Source organism: Aphelocoma coerulescens, chromosome 1A, assembly GCF_041296385.1.
Source record: "Aphelocoma coerulescens isolate FSJ_1873_10779 chromosome 1A, UR_Acoe_1.0, whole genome shotgun sequence".
Classification (NCBI taxonomy): Eukaryota; Metazoa; Chordata; class Aves; order Passeriformes; family Corvidae; genus Aphelocoma; species Aphelocoma coerulescens.
In genome coordinates, this window is record NC_091014.1 from 38,033,934 (window position 1) to 38,048,653 (window position 14,720).

The following is a 14,720-nucleotide window of genomic DNA, read 5'->3' on the forward strand; positions in this document are numbered from 1 at the left end:
GAATTCAGCAAATGCGTGAGGGAGCTGAGGCTTGTTCCTAGATTTCCTTTATTCCTAACGACTCCAGTGAGGGTTCTGCCAGGAATTGTGGAGGAAAAACAAAGCTATTTCTTTTTCATAGACATTAATAGGGGGTGGCTAAGTGTGCTGCTTTTTATGCTTTGTACTTTAATGAATCATTCAGTAATGGCTCACACACATCTGAAAATTCAAGTTGATGGCTTTCTAATTCAGAAAAGTAATTTTAAATCTCATTTGGAGCTTTTCACAGTGTCTATCATTGGTGAATTGTAATAATTCAATGCATTCTGCAGCCTATGCACAGTATTGGAAATTAATATTTTCTTCCAACTGTCTTCTAATAGAGGCACAATCAAGGTTCCTGATACATAATACATGCTTGATCTTTTCTCTGAGGTAATCTGAGTTACTCTTCTTCTACCAGATAATTTCCACTAAATAACATGGGATGAAATATAAATCAATTGATTTTCAAATGCATGAACTTAAGATGATATTTTTTTCAAACACATCTTACAGCTCCTGATCCTTTGAAGAAGACTAAAGGTATATTGTATCCCAGTAGTGCTGTGAGGGAAAAAAGTGTCTAGCTTTGTTTCTAGTAAAATAAATACTTGACTGCAACTGGGATTTTGAAGCATTTGTAGTGAAATAGGTTAGGGCATCTGGAGCCTGAGAATTCTAAATAGGAGGAAAGGAAGAAAAGTAGTCCAAGTCCTTGAGGCACTATTGACTAAAACTTAATATTATGTATGTTTATTCCATCAGTTTCATTACTTCTGCAATGCAAATCCAAGACTACTATAAAGAATTTGGAGTCCCTCATTCATAATTTTTTTAGCCAGCTGGTACTTTTTATAATATTTCTGACCATGTCTACTGGGAAAGAAGACACATCTTATCAGAGTGAACTTAGGACCAGACTTAGAAAAAAAGAAACCTCTTGTTTGGATTTGGGGCTTAATAATTAGCTTGGCTCACAGTTAAACAACCAATTTTCTCTAGTACTTGATTGGCTAAAATCCCTTTCCCAGCCTTTTGAAAGTCAGAAATGTGCATTATCCTAACCAGCTCGACATTTTCCATGTGTAATTAAACACTCCTTTGATACATGTAGAGAAAATGTCATAACTATACTTAGGATTATAGGTTAACAGCCTGTACAATTTAATTTTAAAAATTGAAGGTGTATTACTTTGTCTAAAAAATTGGTCCCAGGTTGAAACTTTATATATACCAACTTTCATGCCAGAGTGATTTTTTTTTTTAAGAGGCAAGATAACAGCCCCTCAGAAACATTGTTTAAAACTGAACTCCTTTTGCAGCTTTGAAATTGTGGTTGACTTGCAAATACAGCTGTAGGGAAGAGTGTCTGTTGTGCACTCTATTAAATCTGTTACCGCTCCTTGTATGTTCAAATGTACACATATATCAGCACTTTCATGTAAATCCTTCCCCCTCCCAGGACATCTTTCCCCCGGAAATAAATGTCTAAACTAAAATTGCTACATTATATGCTTATTAAATTGAAAAAATAAAGCCTTCCTCCAAACCTTCCATTCATCTTGCATTTCAAAGTAAAATTGTACTTTGACATTTTATTCTGCTTCAGTTTTTTAGTACAAATTTTCTAGAGCTTGAAAATTAAACAATGAGTACATGGAAAATACAGATATGGGTCAATGAAGAGCTAAATCCAGTTTATGTCACTATTGTTCTGCCTTTTTTGTGCAGCTAAGGAGACATAGCAACCTAAGCAAACTCCAAAAGGTCACAGTGAGTGGCATACAGAGCCATGATACTGCCTGAAATTAGAAGGAATTTTATGTGTCTGAACTGCCATAACACAGGGTCTTGGATGTATGAACAGAAGACTCACTAGCTATTCTGTTCTGAGTTAAGTGCTAAAGCCCATCTGTCTTAGTGTGTTTTGTGTTTCTCAGCATTTTTAAGTCCCTGCCTTTGGCACCTAGCTGGAAAGTAAAAACTGAGGAGCTGCAATCTCTAAAAAAGGCTCTCATTAACCATTCTCCTATTGTTGGAGAAGGTAATTCACAAGTAATGATGAGATAAAGCCAAGATAGTGGTTTGTCCCAAATATCTGAAACCAAGAACAGTTTTCCTTCATCTTCCCTGGTGGCCTGTGGGTTTTCAGTGCATATGAGGAACAAGATAAGCAAGAAAATAGAATCTCTTTAAGAAAATACCAATTTTTTAAAAAAATAATACTTCTAAATAATGATTTAGCCAAATGCCATGCTGCAACACATGCGAATAATTTGTGAACAGGCAGGCCAGTTTTATACAGAATCCCTGGAAAATGAATTACTGTGATGGACAGTGACTCCTATGCAGTATGCACAGAAGTTCTCTATACTCCTCTCCCTGCTAATATTTGATACTCAGAAAATACAGCCAGTTAAAAACAATTGCTACTGTAATTGACAGATACTGCTAGATTGGGAAGCCTTGCTACTAACAGGCTTGCATTTAACACACAGCTGGATCGTGTCAAGAAGCAACCCATCAACTGACAAGCATTGTCTTGTTGCAAAGCATTCTGTGCTTTGTAATTATTTACCAGAACAGGAAGTAATTTGATGATGATAACATATTGTATTGCATAATGGCATGACAGTCAGCTCACTTACGGGTAAGGAAAAATTTCAGGCTACTTGCACTCACGCTAGCAAGTAGAAATATTAATTATCTTCTGCTGTTAATGTTAGGTATGCATGTGTATGTGTGTGTATGGCTCACTGTAAAACATATATTTTCATTTTTATTCTGCTATGATTATGTGAAATCAATTTGGATCAGGTACTAATAAATAATCATATAGAACTATAGCCTTTTTTCTTCACTGCAGAAGAGAGGAAGCCTCACAAAGTCTATAAAGTGAAGATGGGTTAAATTAATGTAATTTATAATTTTTCTTGCAATCATTGCTATGCTATGTCATTTTCAAAACTTGTAGCAATTTTTAATGTGAAAATTAGGTGTTGAGGTTTTTTGCTCTTTTGTTTTTCTAATCCTGGCTATACTAAAAATAACTCATGATGTAAATTAGATTTCCACAGCCATTCATCTCCTGTTATTCATACAAACACATAAATTTAAAAATAATAATTAAAAATCTAATGAAGTAGAGCAGCCTTGTAAGAGAAAGCAGAGGCATGCTAAGACTGAAGTACAAATAATCAATTCAGTTCAACTGCCCAAAATCATCTGATTTTGATTTTTGAGAAGACAGTGCTTCTGGAAAAAAAAAAACTGTAGGAGTCAGTATTCCAACTATGAAAAAGAAAGTGTGAATGACTTCTGTACTTCTGCCCTAAGACTGGAAATATGAGAGAGGTTTCAGAAGAGAATGGGATGCAATTAAAGCTCACCCTTTGCAATGAATAAGTATGGGTGTCTAGGGGACTGGCATGTGTTGGCAAGGCAAAGAGAAGACAAAGTTTCAAAAGAGCCTTCAATGATGAAAGAAAGGCACAGTTTTTATTCAGGATCCAGTCCTAAATTGTAGTTTGGGGCTTTATTCAGGATGATACATCAAGAAAATCACAGAATCACAGAATGGGTCAGGTTGGAAGGTACCACAGTGGGTCAGCTGGTCCAACCTCCCTGCTCAAGCAGGGTCCTAAGGAGCACATGACTCAGGATTGCATTCAGTTCCCGAATATCTCCAGTGAGGGAGACTCCACAACCTCTCTGGGCAATCTGTTCCAGTGCTCAGTCACTCACACAGTAAAGAAGTTCTTCCTCATATTCAGGTGGAACTTCCTGTGCATCGGTTTCTGCCCATTGCCTCTTGTCCTATTGCTTGGCACCAGTGAGCAAAGCCTGGAAACACCCTCTGACACCCTCCCTTCAGATTCTGATAGACAGTGGTGAGGTCTCCTCTCAGCCATCTCCTTTCGAGGCTGAACAAGTCCAGCTCCCTCAGTCTCTCCTCTTAAGAGAGATGCTCCAGTCCCTTCTTCATCTTTGCTGCTTTTTGCTGGACCACTCCTGTAACCCCTTGTCTTTCCTGTACTGAGGAGCCCAGAATTGGACACAGCACTCTGGATGTGGCCTCACTAAGGTTGAGTATAGGTGCAGGATCACCTCCCTCTATTGGCAGCGCTCTTCCTACTGCACTTCCTAAGGCTATCAGGTATCAGAAAAATTTATTGAAAGAAATCTGCTGTCAGTCATGGCCAATGGCACATAATGAATGGGATTGCTCTTTTCATATCACAGAAACTCTCACAGGAGTAGTACATTGAATTATTTTCTTTCCTGCAATATCTCAATTATACTGGTGGGCTGTTTGCTCAAATCTGGCTTCATAACAAATCTGTGTGAATATCAGCACAGATTGAATAGACACTTTTACAGCCAATAATGTTCTGTGACTGACTAATTGCATGATAATGAATATGATGAATTCCTGTGACAGTATCACTAAAAAAGGCTCTTGACTATCTAATTTGATAAGTAAATATGTAATTAATCTACTTGGGGAAAAAATATCCTTTTTAAAAATATTTATTTCCTACTGAAGCTACTTAAAGGTCAGGAAATTGCTTAAGGAAAGTTTATTTTTAACAGGAAAACAGTATTTATGTTTTTCAGAATTTCAGTCCTAGAACCTCATGGTAGCCAGATGAAATTCTCTCTTTTCTTAGACTTATCTAGACCACCTCTTTTGAAAATGCAGTCCTTTTCTCATGAAATTTTTTGGCTGCAACTACTTAGACACCACCATTATGACAGCAGTCAGTTGTGGTGTTCTTATCTTCTCAGGCACTTCGAAGCAGCAGATAGGAGGAAAGTTCCGTGCAGCACTCTTCTGTGTGCTTGACAGAGCCTGGAGTGAGAAATGTTCCCTGTGATAGAGGGATCTTTCTGGCTGATCAAAGGACCACTTAACCTTTAAGTCTATTGTCTGAGAACAGCCCATTACAAATGCCTAGGCAAGAGTAACAAGACAGAGCAAACAGACAGCAGGAACGGCACTGCATGTCCTCCTACCAGCCAAAGTGGGGGCACCTCCTGAGTCAGGAGTGATATTTTTGTACCTAGCAGCCCTCAAGCGGGTTTAATGAGCCTGCAGACCATAAAATAGCTGTATTGGCCACATGATCAATATTCTAGGCAAACTCACACAATGTTTTCCATAATCCACTGCTTATTATTTATCTAACATCAGAACATTTCTACACTCTTTTATATGAGAATATAAATATATAATATGTATAATATATTAAAAAAATATATAAGAACAATAACTTGTTTAAAATAAATATAATTTAAAAGTAATTTTCCTATAATAGATTTTTTTAGTCTGTCTAAAATACTGGGTAGTGGTATTTTATAGGCATGTCTTAGATATGAAGGCAGAATATTTTTCTACCCATATCACTGAACTGAAAGTGAGTCTATTGATTCTTATTTTGGGCTGTTGAATCTTCTGGGTAGGCTACTTTTTTAAGGTGTGTATGAACAGAAAGGTCCAGTTCAAAAGTAAAAAATGAAGAAGGAAAAAAAATGTCACTCTAAGGATTTCAGGTAGAACTCAGAATAGCCTAATAAAAAATCACAGCTCTGCCTACTTTTTTCTGTTGCTTTGAGATTTTTATTTTTTCCTTCAGTTAATTTGTAACATAGCTCATAATTTTCTTTGGTAAAATTAAATCCCTAAATTTTCAGTATTTTGGGTTATTTTTATGCTGAAGAACTCTGAATCTGAAGCAGGAATCTGTTTGTTCCATAAGAGCAAGGCTTCGCACTGCTGAATTTCAGGACAATACTGTTGGTGAAGTCTGTTGACAGTCACATCTTGTATTACAGCTGAATTCTCCTTTGTCTCTATAATGGTTCTTGACTTTACAGCATCAGTAAATTTCAAGAGGGTACTCTAGTTTTAGTGACAAGCAAATGAATGAAGACTTTTAAAAGTTCTCTCTTGATAGCTGGATGGAACTTTTCTTAAAAAGCTGATAGATTGTAACAAATTCTGTATGTGCCATTTACTGTACTTGAAGAGAAAAAGAGAAGAAGTGAATGCTTGGGATGACTGAAAATATTGTATTTACTCTCCTATTGTATATACAGCTCATCTGAGAATCTTAATTTTAAACATACAGTATAGTGCTGGCCCTTAAACTTGTTCTTCGTCTATAGAATTTCATGCATTACCACAGGAACTGAGCTCAGCATATTACATACACTATGCCCTTCTAGGAAGAATGCATTTTTTCAAAGAAGGATAAGTTGTTTTGGGGAAGTCTGAAATAGCAATAATTTTATACTATATAAATGATCACTTGGAGTACTAGTGAAATCTGTAAAACAGTTCCTGTTATACAATATTTGACCAGGTGTCAAATTTTTCTTACCTGGGTTTTTCTTCTTCAGATGTGCTATTATATCCCCCAAAATATAGATGAACATTTCTCATTAAGTCTTCAAAGATTGTGTTAACTGACCGAGCTTTTGACTTTCACAGTACTGTTCAATGTGGATGTTGTTTCTGAGTGGATTAGTGAAGAATTTAGCCTTACAGCTCCCAGGAGTATTAGCCATCCATCAAACATTCTGTGCATAATGTCCCAGCATGTCTCGATTAAAAGAGTATGCACAAAGCTCAAACCACCTGGAGCCAGCTCTGCTCTATTTTGATTTTGTCCCCTTTACATTTCACAGGGCCTGTGCCTCATTTGTGATATGCAGACTATGGCTTCTAAATGTGTCTTTTGGTGTAATGCCATCTCCCTGTTGTCTGTTTGGGAGATGTATTTGGGCTTTCCACCTGACAGAGCAACCTCTTTTTAGTGGGACTGTAACTAGTCATGAGAGGAGTACCTCTACACAGCAGGACAAGAGGATGTCAGGTTAGCAACCCTGTCCTGCATTTAGTGAGGAAACAAATCCAAGTATAAACAGGAAAAGCTTCTACATTCAGAAATATAGAGAATTCACTTTCATCTTTGGCCCATAGTTAAGACTGGTAATAGAGTTTCTGTTCCTCCATGCTAGCCTTGGCTAGCAGTGAATTTTTCTAGATGCCAAGAAATTTGTCCAACTTCTGACATAAATAGGAGCTGTTTAATTTATTCCTGCTTAATTTATTTAGCTTCCTGCAGCCCCATCCTGCCTTGATTCTGAGCTTTCTTTGGGCAGGAGATACTGCCAGCAGCAACTGAGCTGCAGCCTGATATTGAATATCTAGTATTAAGAGAAAGGGAAACAAATTATTTCTCATAAAAAAAAATAAATCTCCTCTTCTCTTTGGTGTTGGTTCAGCTACACAAGTTGGTGGGCCCTATTGAATGCCTGCCTTTTCCTCCTTGGTATCCTGTGTCCCAAAACATCACCACTTGCATCCATGGTGCAGCACCATCATTCCTCTGAGTACAGTCTACTGACCTATAGCAGTGAAAAGAGACTCAACGTTTCAGCATTAGTCATTGTAATAGGACAATTATTCCATTCATTTGGCACCTCTATGCAGCCTTGTGTCAGGAACCAGCATTTTGCTTCTTGAAGATAAGTGAAATAAATTAAGAGAACAACATTTTTATATTGGGCTCAAGACAAGAGAGGTTTAATTAGTCCCTGAAATCTAGGTCTAATTCTGCAAGCCCTTTGTCCTCCAAGAGAGTGACTACTAGCAATTGTTCCATTGCCTACATTGTCTCAGTTGACAGTACAATGACCTAAGTCATGAAGGGTTTTAAGCAATTAAATACATATTTAAATTACTACCCATTCAGATTAGCAAGTAGATTTTCTTCCAAAATAAAACTTCTCAGTCAAAACAAAAAAACCCAAACAAATTCATGAACATATCTTGGTACTGTTTTGTGGAGTCTTATGGATGAGGATTAGGAAAACAGTAAAGGAAAGACAAGTAAAATATAGCTTTAGTAACCCCATTAGCTTTTACATATGTCAAAGTTTACCAAAACCCCTTCCTTCTGTAGAGTTGCAACTCCTGAAGTGAGAGTCAGTAGCCTGTTCTAATCAACACCTAAGCCTGGCATATCCATGCCAGCTGTAACATGCTGCTTTACAGAGAGTTGAGTCAAAGGGATCAGACTTCTGTAGCTTTGAACACCTACACAGTAGACACTAAACCAGAATTAGTCATCAAATTCTCAACTGCAGGCAATGGAGAGTGGTGGGTACATTTAGAAAACAGTTTATCTGGACTATTTTAGGTGTTTAGCTTAGGATAAAATTAATTACTCCTTAAATGTCCCTATATCTTGTCATTGACTGTAAAGTGAAATGAGTCAGACTCATCATGCCTGCTTATTTGAAGTTCATTACAACTATTTTGGTTTACAAACACTTTAAAACTCCTTCACTCTGCCACTGCATTATAAAAATGATGACCTGAACAATCAACTCACTGAAATAATTTATTAATACCGATAAAATAAGGTATCAATAATGCAGCATGAAGGTTAAAAACATGTAAGTTTCTAAATTTCCTTTTGCCTTCTTCCCTATATTTTGTAATTCTCAGACAATATTCACTGAATAATAATTTTGAAAAACATAGCACCTTTCCTCTCAAAATAAAACAATATTTACAGAGGAACACTGAAGCATTACCCTTATTACTATCATTAAAGTCCAGATTAAAGAGACCCATAGAATCATAGAGTGGTTTGGGTTGGAAGGGGGCCTAAAAGATCTAGATGTAGTTCCACCTTCCCTGCCTTGGGTAGGGACACCTTCCAGTTGACCAGTTTGCTCAAAGCCCCATCCAGCCTGACCTTGAACACCTCCAAAGATGGGGCATGCGCCACTTTCCTAGGCAACCTGTTCCAGTGCCTCACCACTCTTAAAGAATTTTTTCCTAATATCTAATCTAAACCTACTGTCTTTCAATTTGAATCCATTCCCCCTTGTCCTGTCACTACATGCTCTTGTAAATAGTCTTGCTCTACCTTTCCTCTAAGTTTCCTCCAGGTCCTGGAAGGCTGAAGTTAGGTCACCCCAAAGCCTTCCGTTTTCAAGGCTGAACATCTTGGACATAGTATTTTTGGAGGTGGAAATTAAGTGCCAAGTATCTATTGCCAGCCTCTTGAATGAGCTAGAAGAAAGCTGTTGGATATGATGCAATTTCTGTCCTATTGCCCAGAGTATAAGCTATCATAACAATGTTTATTCTGAGAGAGAAACAAATTGATTTTATTTCATACAAAAAGATATATGACCTGGAGTGATGGTTTAGCTTGCCACAGTTAAGAAGAATATCTAGTCTACTGAACACACTTCCATGCTATTTATATACAGAGAGGTAGTTCTTCAGGCACTGCACAGATGTAAAAGACCACTACAGAGAAGACTGGAGGTTGATTTGCTTATATTACGGATGAAGGTCTTTGAAGGTGTGCTTCACATTGTTACAATGTCAAAATGTCAGCCTTGGATCAAAGAGATTCAAATACTTCTTTTGATAGTTGCATTGGGCTAAGTTTTACTCTTGGAAACTGTGTGTGTTTAGTTACGGTTGACTTCTGTGTCTAAGGCAAAATAGCCAATTTGTGGCTATGGAGTTGCATATGGCACTTAAGCAGATGAAATATGGCTTATATGCTGGAAGTATATCCTGCAACTGCAGCATTCTGTACTGGCTTGCAGTCTGCTGCTTACACTACAGCCTGGCTGGAGGAGGCAGCAAGCCAGCAAGGTAGCTCCAGAAGTCACTGTTAGCTCCCAAGGTTCCCTAGGACCACCTGTTGCACTCAGTCCACATCCATGCTACCTGCAGCAGTGGGGAACTACTGTCAGTCAGCAGTGATCCTCCCTCAGATCTCCTTTTCCGCTCAGAATACCAAAAACAGAAGCTGCTGCAGTTAAGATCTAGGATGTGGAGTGAGGCTTTAATCTGATTATAACCAGGATAGCTGCTGTTAATATTTAAAAAAAATAATTTCATAAAGAGATGCCATGAAAACAATAAAAAGTCAAAAATTACAACATTTATTTAAAAGCTGGAACAAGTTAGTAAGAATGTTGTCACTTTTCCAGTTTTTTTAATCAGGAAAAAAATTAAATTATTTTTTTCTTATTCTAGAAATCTGTGAAAGATATACAATTATAAATGAGCCAAGTAAGTAGCTAGAACTTGATTCCAGAAAGTTTTATCATCCCAACTTCCTACACTATAATTTTTAATATATGATGATAATTAGTGTTTCTGTTGATCATCAGCTCACTGAACAAAGATGCACTTTTTGCTTATAAAATTAGAGTGCAGAAGATAATGAGGGAAATATCTTTAAGGACTGTATCTCTGTTCAAAATACATATAAGCTCACCTTCGCATGTTAAAATCAATAGGTTTTCTAATGTTAGAAATATTTCTGTATATTTAATTCTTACAAATGTAAGAGTGTATCAACTGCCCATCCAAGTTGTTTTCAGAGAGGTTCAAAGGCAAAGCAGTTAGTCTTTCATTTCTTTGTACTGAATGCACTTTCTTACCCACCCAGATTTAGTAAAATAAAAAACTACTTTATGCGCCCCTTTTATCTCTATATACCACTGTGGAGTTGCTGTCCAGTGCTGTTGAGAAGATGGTCTGTAAATTCTAGTTCCAGGGTTTTAATTGCTGAGAGTCTGCAGATTCTCACAGTCCAATAAAGATCCCTTGGACTTGCCTAAATTTTATTGGTATGGTTCACAATATAACTGAAATACATCTGTTCCACCTGCGTTCCCCTTATTTATGTGATATTCCAAAATATTTTAAGTATGCTGGGTTTTTTTTTTCACTTCAATTTGCTGAACAGTGTCAAATGGAGGTAAAAATGAGGACAAAAAATAAAAGATCATGCAGAATAAAAAGCTTCATTTATCAAGTCAGAAAATCCAGTCCTCCTAAAGCTGGTATTATCCCATTTCTAAGATAGTTCTTATACTTAAGTACCAAAAGGTCATTTTCTTGAGTACTATCTGAAGTCTCATCTTTTAATCTTGACTGTAAATTTTTATGGGTATTTAACCTGTGCCAAGAATGTGACATTTAAATCAGCAGAGGTTTCTTATTTTGATCCCCTTCTTGTACAGCTTTTACAAGAAGTACCTTAAAGCATTAGTGTCACACATTCCTCATGAAAGAGAGAGACTGGCAAATTTATGAGGACATACACACTCTCAGTCAGCAATTGATTGTGATTAAAATGGTTAAAGTATGTTCACACAGATGTGGAATTCAGACTAAACAGACTGTACAGCTGAACTACTCTAGCAGATAGTTCATTTTAAAGCTGTTATTATACATTCTTTCTCTGATTTCAAAGCATTTGATGTGAAGCAGCAAATTTATTGTGTTTGGTGGTTTTGTAAATCTTACACGTGTAGCAGCTCCATGTGTAGCTCTATTTTAATATAGCTAGGAAGAAAAAAATAGGAAAGAACCCCTCTGTATTTTTTTTTTTGTAATTTTTTTACTTCCAAATATCTTCAAGCATTTTATAAACGTAAAACAACACTGACAAAAATGCTTTAAGGCTGACAGATTTTAACTGTTCTACAGGCGGAGAAATGCAGACCCAGGAAACTCCATAATTTTTGTCAGGAGCAGAGAAGACACAGCAGCTCATATTTCACTGCAGTCTAGCAAGTTGAGAGTACACCTCTTCTCTGGCATGCCTGAGAAATCCATGACAAAGCCAAGAGAGCCTCTGGCTTTTTTTCACACCTACAGCTGCTAGTTCAGGGTACATTAACACCTTCTCCTGCATGTGTATATCCATATGTGGACAAACCACCCTCCAAACCCCATATAAACAGCTACATAGAACGATGCACAGGGGAGAATTTGGGAGAAGTCAGTGTCACAAAGGAGAATAACTTCTGCTATATGATGACCTTATGCCTTTCCTTTCTACACAGATTCCCAGATTTTAAACTAGCAGGTGCCATGTGATAATCTGGCCTGATTTTTTACTGAGATGTTCCAGCTCATCAATAGGAATTTTAGGGCTGGAGTAATGATCTAAGCTGGAACTGGAATCCTCCTAAACCATCTGTGTCAGAGACTGCTGGACCAGAACATAACACTTAGAGATCTGATGGATGCATGAGCATGTCATCCCACAATATGGCACCGCGAAGGACCATACGGAGTACCCAGTGATTAGGCAAAAGAAGACATTCTGGCTTAAAACCCCCTTCGTGGTGTTGTGTTTTGTTCTGATATGTTCCCTCAGGTCCACCTGGTACTGTGATTGCTGAGTGCCCTACCAGGAGAAGTCTTCCAACTTGAATCAAGAAACTTAAGGTAAGACTCATTGTACATGTTTATTTCTGGGCATGTCACCTAAATCCCTTTATATTCTATAAAGAGACATAAGCACTTGCATGATGTGACTGATTACAGCATGAAGCTGATATCTGAAATATGTCAGATGAATCACTGCTTTTTTCTTTTCCCTAATTATAAAAGGAACATAAAATGAGTCACCTAGATTCAGACATCTGCATTGGAGATTTTTTCTTTGGTGGGTTGAATCCCACTCAGAGCTTCTTCTGAGGCTGTCAGACTAATTTCTGACAAATTCAATGCTTGAAGATGAGCAGAATTGTCACCTTCCATGTACTAGAAGAATAGAGGAACGTATCCCTGAGCACAGTCAACAGTCATGGGCAGTTGTCTTTTGCATTTAGTGAAGAAGATTGACAGGTCAAAGTAAAACATTTGGAAAGCCTGTTCTCCCAATGTTAGTGTAACAGGGACACAACAGCCTGCTTTTTAACTGTGAAGAATGACACATGTCGACACTCATTCATTGACAAAAATAAGAATCACACAAAAGTGTTTCCATATATGACAGACAGAAACCCCTAAATTCCTATGGAAAAAGAATCCTGATTTCATTGAGATCTAAGCAAAAAAAAAAATTTAAATTAACTGCACAAAATGGGACTCCTAAAAAAGAGTAAATTTTCTTTTACCGTAAATTGATACCTATATAAATAACACTTGTATTCATGACTTAATGCTTCTGTAGAATTCACTAGAATTTTTTGCACTTATCACAGCACTCTGGTTAGTAGAAATTTTCCAATATCACAAGCATTTCAGCCCTGACTTTGCTGGCTTGCCTCCCATTTTTTTCCATTCCTGTGTTTTGTCACAAATTTATAGCAACTGTGTGAGTGTAAATTTTTCAGCAATGGGTAATATGAGGTTGCTTTTAGCACATCTATTAATTTTCTGCCATCTTCTTCATTTCCTGTATTTTATTTGACATATTAGATTATTTATGAACTGTTTCTTATTGACATTTAGTTTAATCTTGTTTATTTCTCTGTTTTACTTTAATTTAGGAAAGAGCTCATCTGGTCAGGTCTAAAGGTACCTATGCCAAATAGTTATGAACATACATTACATCAACATCAAGACAGCTGCTTTTCAGTCACTGACTAATAGATGCAAGTAAATGGATCACAACAAATAATCTAATCAATAGGGTAGATTCTCTTTTTCCTCACATTTATTGACCAAAAAGCATATCAAAACCATAATATCCTGCAGATTGATGGGTTTGGAAATTTGAACAATGCTGCTTGACCAATAGTGGCCATGTTAAGTTATTCCTGTTCCTTCACTCAATAAGCAAGGTCACTTTTCCATAAACCTGCATTTCCCCTCTTGTCCCCAGTGTGCAGGGAGCAAGGCTGCACTTTAATTCGGACAGATGGCTGCGGCACAGGTTGCTGCAGTTCATATCTTTAGCCCCAGACATGTTCATTCAATAACTGAGGCGCTGCTTTTATATAAACACAAGTACAGAGGCTTCTAAGTGCAAAGCTGGGGCTTGATTTCAATGATTCCTCAGAGATGTTACTCTGAAAACTGTTTTCCATGTACTTTTTTGGAAATGAAGTGGAGCCTTTGTGAAGAAACAGTGCAGTACAGAAGGAAAATAGATAAAGTAAATCAACTTCTTGTTTAAAAAAAATCATCACAGTCAATTTTTACATAATTGGAGTAATTCCAGTATGGGTCTTGTTATTCCACAGTGGAGTTAATTTCTTCAAAAAAACCCCAAATATCTGTTTTACTTTAAAAAAAATTAAAACTCCAGATTTCTTTGTTAAGGATTAAAATACAGCCCTATTTTCTGTGTTAATTGATAAGGCTGATTGAAGGGTGTCTTGGAGCTGCTTTGCAAAGATATGCTTTTAAATTATAGCCTAAGGGAGGGACTGTGCCTGCTTATGAAAAAGCTGGTGTTTTCTGTCGGACCTCCAGATGGCTAACAGAAAGAAAGAATTACGCATGATGCAAGAGTTTTGATGTTCCAGGTTTCAGTGCTGTGTCCTATGGATTGTGCTAACAAAGGGACTGGCAGTGAGACTTTCAGCAGTTTGAGTTGAGATGACCATGGTCATGATATTTGAAAACATGGTAGTAAGTGTGGTTGTGTGTTTGTAAGAGGAAGGGAAGGAGGTTTATCTAGTTTGGTGTGCATCTGGTAGAACAAGCGTTGTCACTGATGGACTGACAAAGGTGTAGGTACTGCAGTTAAAACCTGTTCAAAGACAAAAGGATTGAATATATGCTATTGATGTTTTACAGCACAGATCAAAGAAGGCATACGTTTCACAGCTTTCAGAGGTCTGAATTCTGCTGCACTCTGCAATTCTACATTAATATAAACAAAGTTTTTGGCATTTAATTT